General features: G+C 43.7%; 1 pseudogene across 1 annotated transcript; it reads right to left on the bottom strand.

The window, feature by feature from the left end:
- Positions 1 to 212: 212 nt before the first annotated feature.
- LOC311356225 (E3 SUMO-protein ligase ZBED1-like) lies at positions 213 to 2,354 on the bottom strand (annotated as a pseudogene). The gene is made up of 3 exons: positions 1,854 to 2,354; positions 1,474 to 1,654; positions 213 to 682 (listed from the first exon to the last, which is right to left on the bottom strand). The product of its transcript is annotated as an E3 SUMO-protein ligase ZBED1-like (transcript).
- Between the last annotated feature and the right edge of the window lie 5,963 nt (positions 2,355 to 8,317).

Here is an 8,317-nt window from a genome sequence, read left to right on the forward strand (position 1 = left end):
GGGGCTCATCTCCTGTTTCCAAAAAGCATCACAAACTGCTTGAGAAAGCTGTTCTACTATGATAATAGGTGATGAAAATAAATAATATTCAATAAATACTTGTGTTTACTAACTGTTTATTCAGTTAAACATGAATTTTGAACTGTAGGCCTACATAAGAGGTCATGATGAACTGTTTACAGTCAGTAGCTTTGTGTCAATCAGTCCAAGCTCTATTTCTCCTTCTTCCACCAGTCACTCAGGCAGACCAGCTTGTTCACATTTTCTGGTGACAAACTAGATCTCCTCTTCTGCACAATATGGCCTGCTAAAGAAAAAAGTCTCTCGCATGGGACAGTTGTGGCAGGAGTCCCCAAGTATTTACGGGCAATGTGGGCCATCTTACAATAGACAGCAGTGTGCTCCGACCACCACTTCAGTGGACACTGATCTAAACTGGCACTGTGCTCTACCTTGTACCTCTCCACAGTATTATCTTCTGGTGTCTCCTCATCTGATTCTGAGTCTGATCCCATGAGTAGCAGGGCTGTTTTCTTCTTGGGTGGCTCAGGGTTCTCCTCCCCGAGTGGCTGCAGAGCAGGTTCTTCTCCCTTCACCAACTCACTTAGCTTTGCCCACACTGGCTCCTCTCTGCTCTGGGCAAGCACTTGAGGTCCTTAAATCGTGGATCTAGAGCACCTTTGAAAAAAAAAATAATAATTATTGATTGATGAAAATTTCACTTTCCAAATCCAACCTTTGTATTTCTTCATGACCCATTCATCTATTCATTGACCGATCTACTGGCTTAACAGTCTATAATGGTCAAACAATGCAGTTATCTTCTGGTCAGTCTGACATACCTTAAGCCAGGGTTCCCCAATTAGTTTTGCCAGAGGGCCAAATTTGGTCAAGCATGCCACGCCAAGGGCTGAGTTATTGTTTTATTTTTTTAATTTGCCATTTTTATCTGCACATTTTGCTTTAATTATCATTACTATAATTGTTAGTAGTAGTTGAAAATACCCTGTGTTAGGAGTCACACAATAATGTGTCCAAAATTTGTCCAAAACCTACCATTAATTTATTAAAATGCCCCTGGAACGTCCAGCAAACAAACACGCACACAGTGCAGCAGCCCCAAACATAAAAACTTAAATAGCATCAGCACAGTGTGTCTTCAACAGGGCATTGGGCCTGGTGCCATCCATCCAGATCAGTGTGTCTTCACATCCACTCTCCCTCCCTCTCTAAGAGACACAGGAAGATTTTAGTTAGTTAGCTTTAAAATGTGATACCACAATATGTGACATTAGTTTTAAACTTTTTAAATATGTGTAGCAAATAACATCAGTCTGTAAACAACAACAAAAAAAAATAATTTATTTATTATTATTATTATTTTTTACATGTGAATGCCACTGGGTCAGCGCGGGCCGGACATTTGGCTCCTGTGGGCCGGATCTGGCCCGCGGGCCGCTAATTGGGGTTCACTGCCTTAAGCCATTCCAGGTTAATTTTCTCCCTCCGCTGGTTGGTGAAGGTAGCCTTGAATCGCACAATATAGGCAGGATCATCATCTGAGATCTTCATCGCGTGCTGGAGGTGGCACAGGGCAGGTAGAACCACAGAGCAGGATACATACTTATCCCCACCAAGGAGCTCAGTGATGTACCTACACAGACAGACACACACACACACACAGACAGAAACAGAGCAATAAATAATTAATGACTAATTCATTTAACTCAGATTACACATTTTTAAAGTTCTTAATGACATTACATTTAAGGACACGTGTTTCTTAAATACAAAGTGACATTTAAAATAACTTGTATGCCAATTCATGAACACGCTATCTTTGTAGACCATACCTGCATGGCTCCAGCAGTTTCTCTAGCTTAGCCAACTTCTCATATTCAGCATTTGTTGGGAGGGCCAGATTGTGCTTCTGCTGAGACAGCGTTGTGTGCAGTGAGTCTCTGTTGCGCCTCACACGCTTGATCATCTCAAGGGTGGAATTCCACCGTGTTGGAACATCTTGCACAAGTTGCTCCTGATCTTGTCCAAGGGAGGCTTGCTGGGCATTCAGCTCGTCTGAGTTGGCCGGACTGTGTTTGAACCACGACCACTTTACAGCACTTGGCCAGTGCACCATCAAAACCACCTTCCCGAAGTGACATTGCAATATCTCTCTGTACAACATGCGCAACACAGGGCAAATGCTCGAATGGCATTATCCTCCCTGCTGCCACCATATTAGGAGCGCTGTCTGTTCCGATAGTGCTGATTTTGTCAGTTATCCCCCACTGATTAGCAACGTTGAGAAACTGCCTGGCACACGCTTCTGCAAAGTGACGCTCCTCTGTTTTCATCACACCTAACGGACAGACAAAGTAGATCAGAATAAGTTCACTAGTAGTAGCAAACAACTAGCAATCATCAAGAAGCAAACATAATGTTGTGGTGGTAATTTGTGGTGTCGTGGTAATTAATAAGTAATTCAATTTAATTATGTAATTTAAAATTCAGTGTTTGGCAGTAGCTTCACTACTTGTAGCTAAGCTAGTAACTAACTACAATTCTCAGTAGCTTGGTGGTAGTTTCACTATTTCTTGAATCAAGTAACTTTTCAGTAGATTAACTTCTTGGTTGATGAAGTAGCTTGGCCACTATTTCTGGGGTATTTTTGTGGCTAAACACAGCGCAGCCAGTAGTATAGAAAATATCCCTGCAACATAATTGAACTTGTAGGCCTATCTTTGGAATTTTGATACTTCTCATTAATCACAGATTCAATCCAAATTTTAACCCACATTTGCATGAAATTTGGTTAAACTTAAACATGTATGTTGAAATTAGTGCAACTTAAAGTAGCTTCCTTTGTAGTGAACTACTTTTGCTGTGTTTGTGTAACTTAGCTTGTTACATTTAACTGGGTGGTAGCTTTTGTGTAGTGAAGCTTTATTTATGATAGAGTAACTGATAGCTTAGCTCACTACAATTTCCAAGTAGCTTGCCCAACACTGTTAAAATTACGTAACGTAGCCTACCTAAAGCGAAGGAGTGAAGTTCCCAGATGGCATTGATGAGGTGTACAGTAACGCCGAGGTAGTTATCGTTGTTGACAGATGTCCAATGGTCCCCAGTCAGTGCTACACACGTCGCCTCTACCATCTTCTCATCTTTTGCGGCTTTCTCTGTGGCGTGCTGGTCATGTATTCTCCTCATGATAGTTCGCCTCGCAGGTAGTTTGTAAGATGGGTCACCTGTGGCCGCCTGGAGAACAAGCTCGAACCCATCATCTTCAACCACGCTGATGGGCCGACAGCTGGCGGCAATCCGACTGAGCGAGGAGATTAGTTAGCTTGGCTGATAGAGCTGTGCTGACGGGCTTGCCTCGGTTCCACTCAAACATAATAGTTTGACGAACACGACTTCCCCTGCGCTACATCAGTGCTGATTTGTAGATTAACGGCAATTATTTTCCTTTGTTTCCCCTGGCATAATAATAATAATTTCAGAGTGAATACAGAAAATAATTGGTGACCCCATTTGGGGTCGCGACCCCTAGTTTAAGAATCACTGCTTTAGATCACCGGTTAGTGACACTAGACCACTCGAAATTAATGGTTTGTAGCTGGGGCCGGGAAGGTCAGAAACACACGTTCGGCATAACTCACAGAGCCAGAAACTATGCTTACCAATCCAACCCCCTTTGGTTGTTGAACGGGCGGTGGCGGATTTCTCATACGACAGTCAGCAATTACATGGCCAAGTTCATGACAGTAAAAACACTCCCGTTCCTCCCTAGAGCGTAAGAGAAGTGAAACTGACTTGCATAACTGAGTGGTGGGAGAGGTAGAGAATACATGAGTGGGCTTGTGGGTCAGTAAAACTAACTACCATTAACTACCAACCACTAGAGGAAGTCAACTCCTTCATTTACCTGGGAAGTGAGGTATTGAGTAATGGCGGATCAGAAGTGGATGTAAAGAGGAGAATAGGCAAGGCAAGATCTGCATTTGGCATGATGGGGCCATATGGAGAGCAAGCAACATCTCACTCAAGACCAAAATACTCAAGCATAAAAAACATACTCCTGTACGGAGGAAGAACCTCCTGAACAAGCTACAAGTCCTCACCAACTACTGCCTCAGACGTATTCTTAACATCAGATGGCCTGATAAAATAAAGAACAAAGAGCTGTGGGAAAGAGCAAAGCAACCTGCGATAGAACTGGAAGTAAAGAAACAAAAATGGGGATGGATGGGGCACACATTGGGTAAACCGAATAATTCCATCACACGCCAAGCAGTGGAACCCACAGGGTAAACGTGGTAGAGGGAGACCAAGAAACACCTGGAGGAGTGTCACAGCTAAGATGGAAAGAGCTGGATACAGATTGCAAGATCTGGAGAAGCTGGCACAGAACAGGACAAGGTGGAGAAATATTGTCAGTGGCCTATGCTCCTACAAATGTTTAATTTCCCTAGAATTTCAAAGATTTTTCAGGTAGGCCTATATGCTTTTAAGAAAGCCCTTAATTCACTTGAAATGTGTGCTTGGAGTTTGTGTGCTTATCAATAGACATATTCATGTGAATGAGGCTACAGTTCAGGTTTGTCAGTGGCTCAATGGGACAATGCCTTGTACTGGTGATCCTTAGGTTGAGAGTTAAATCCCATTTAGTGCATGCTGAACATGACATTCGGCCATTGCTCTGCAGCCCACTCACCTGAAAGGCACAGTATGGCATTATGGGGAACATCTTCATAAACATCTGTCCATAATTATATGTTGTATTTATATATCTTCCATATATATCTTCAATTAGTGTGTTCTTGACTTTTCATTTTGCTCTGACCCCGTTAATCACCGCTTGCAGTTATATTTAATTCATATTTTGATGACGGCTTTGGTTAGTTATTAAATGTGAAGGGGGAAAAATAACGATTCGGCCGACTTGAGGGCCACATTATGGGAGGCCTTCACGTTGCACCAGATAAATGATTAAACAAACACAACAGGGCGTATCAACTCTTAAACAAATTTATCCTATACCAATTTGCAAATACAGGGATTCAAGTTATCAATCCTGTCATAGTGCCATCACATGAAAAAAAGTAATAGTTAATGTACTCACTGGTCACCAACCCACGGGAAATAACTTCCATTGCCACCTTCTCCCAGAACTCCTCTGCATCCACCCTGCCATCAAAATCTGGTGGTGGTTCCTCAATATCGCTCACTTTAAAGAAAATGAGTCATACCATAATCTGTGCAAGCCAAATATATAGTGCTTCAGACAGACAGACAGACACACACACAGAAACACTTACCTGGCATACTAAACACCCCTTTTTTGTGAAGGTCCATAACAACAGTCACAGGGTGGTGCCCACACGAAACGCATGCAAATGTGTAACTGTGGTTACAAAGTGCTTCAAACGTGAGGTAAGCTTGCATAGAATTTTTTGTGCTGACGGGTAACGTTTCCCAGATGTTCTTTCCAGTGCCTCGATGACACTGCCAACAGCCTGATGAGTCTGCAAAATCAACATTGCCATTACACATTTATTTACTGCATGCTGTTGGCAGAATAGACAAAAAAGTGAAAAAAATTGTTGTCCTACCTGAAGACTGTTTCTCAGGAACAGACACAGGTGTAGAGACAAGAGAGTGTGGTCATCGAAGTTGTGGATACCATCAGACCACTCCTGGTATCGGTAAACCAGGCCACACTTGTGACACCACTTGCTGTATAATGCAATACCTGTTCACAGTTATAAATTAAGAGATGGATAAAAAAAATGGGTGCAGTGAGTGAAAGTGTGGAAATCAGCACCTCAAGAAAAATGAAATCAAAGTTACAAATAGCCACGATAACACACGATTGCACTGATATTATACCAAGGGAGTGATTATGATTTGATGCAATGTCATTCTACCCTCTTATCACAATAGACATTGGCTCTTTAAAAAACAGCATAACATACACAGTAATACACACAATACACAAGGACCTACCCTCGATGACTGTAATGGTGACAATCTTGCCCTTGGATGTTATGAGTGATGGCTCACTCAGCATTGTTGGTTCTGGGCAGTGTCTACAGAATGCCTCTGGTGGTATTAACGCAGATGGAAATTACCTGGTGTGAACTGCATTGGGGGGAAGAACTGCGTTTCTTGTGTCTGAGGAGGTCCTTAACCATCTTCTCCAAAATTTTCCCAGTGGGCGGATAATCCACTCCATCCTCCTCTTGCTCTGCGCCTGCCATGTCTTCAGTGAAATGCATGGCTCCTTCGTCACCCTCGTGACATTTTGTTTGTCTAAAAAGTGCCTGTTCTGTTTCAAATAGATGCCACTTGGCAACATACTTATGTACACATGACTGGCGGGGACTTGCACATGGGCAGTGCCAAGTTATTTTTTTACAGTCAAAACTGACCATGACATGACCAAGCCTGCTATAATAAGCGACAGTTGGCTCAAAAACAGAAAAGTATCTTTTTGAAGGAGGACCGGAGATGTAAACTAAACATGAGAGGGGAGTCCCAGCCGCAACAGCAGCCCTCTGCCGTGCCAGACACATATCTTTTTTGTTCTGTCAAACCATTTCTCCTCTACCATCTTCTGAAGCACTTCCTCTGAAAGAGGAGACTGCAACTGCTTTGCTGGAGGACAGTAGGAGAGTGATTGAATGTGTGGACATTCAAAAGTTTTCAAATTTGAACGCTCAGCACAGTCCATGTTTCGTTTGCACTCATCAGTCTCGCAGCACGTCTTCTGGTTGTGCCCCAGAGTCCGTTTGATGACGTGCAATGGTGTGTTGGGGGATGAACTGCAAAAATACAGTTTTCAAAATCAATACATTCAGACTTTAGATGGTGTTGAGCTGTTATATCAGTTTTTATGACCGTATGGCGTCTCAGGATGTGTACTCGCAAGTTCCGTCTGTTTAACGTCAGTCCACATTGTGGACACACCACTGTCTCTCTAACCTTGCGCCTAATCGGTGGAGGTGGAGGCTGCGAGAAGGGCACAGCAGCAGTTGAGGCTGGAGGCTGCGAGAAAGGGGCAGGTGCGGAGGCTGGAGGCTGCGAGAAAGGGGCAGCAGTGGAGGATGGAAGCTGCGAGGAGGGGGCAGCAGTGGAGGATGGAGGCTGCGAGAAAGGGGCAGCAGTGGAGGATGGAGGCTGCGAGAAGGGGGCAGCAGTGGAGGATGGAAGCTGCGAGGAGGGGGCAGCAGTGGAGGATGGAGGCTGCGAGAAAGGGGCAGCAGTGGAGGATGGAGGCTGCGAGAAAGGGGCAGCAGTGGAGGATGGAGGCTGCGAGAAGGGGGCAGCAGTGGAGGATGGAAGCTGCGAGGAGGGGGCAGCAGTGGAGGATGGAGGCTGCGAGGAGGGGCAGGTGCGGAGGATGGAGGCTGCGAGGAGGCGCAGGTGTGGAGGCAGGAGACAGATGACTACTTACATGTTGGGTAAATTGATCCTTTCTGATTATGGTGGTGTTGCAATGAACACAATGAAAATGGGAAGACTTCCTGCAAGCTAGACTGCATTTGAAGATGAAAAGTCCTGTAAACAAAAAAAGATTGTCCAGTTGTTAGTAGTTGCATAAACACAAAAGGTGCTTTTATATCTCAGGGAGAAGTTGGCCTATTAGCCTGCTTTTATTATGCCTTACCGAGGTATTCACTTTCCTTTGTCCTTCATCCTAAGCCATTAGCCTAGTAGTTAGCCTACATCTTCAATTCTTAATCGGATTTTGGAGGTTCTAAAAATATAAAGATTCTTTGTTTTCTTTTACTAGTTTCACTAGTTTCTCCAGTGAAAAGCCACTTGTGCTTGTTTATTATAAAGCTATGGCTGTATTCTGAAGTGTGCGATCAAGGTCAAAGGCAGGAGTTACTCACACATGGCAGTCCTCTTGGATTTTAGAATAGTCTACTTGTACTAACTGTTCGTTAATCACATCACTTCCTGTCATGAATGATCATGGGGGGATAAATGCTATCCTGGACGGAAATAAAAAATAATTAAGCCTCCTTACAAATCGCACCCTGCCTCCATGCATGCCACACACTTATTGTCCATCCCATTAAACCCTACCTTTATGCTGCACTGCAAGCTTCGTGTGGTTTTCCATGTGGAGCTGCATCTGGTACAATTTATTGCAAGTGTACATGCAGCAGGGGCATTTATAGGATCCACCCTGTAGTAATGATCCTGCGTCCGGGGGACCGTCAAAATGTGTAGGATGCTGAGGAATAAAGATAAGATTAGACCCTCTGCTAACAAGAATCCATAATTATAGTAATAAAACAAGAAC

Source organism: Micromesistius poutassou, assembly GCF_964030765.1.
Source record: "Micromesistius poutassou genome assembly, chromosome: 12".
Lineage (NCBI taxonomy): Eukaryota > Metazoa > Chordata > Actinopteri > Gadiformes > Gadidae > Micromesistius > Micromesistius poutassou.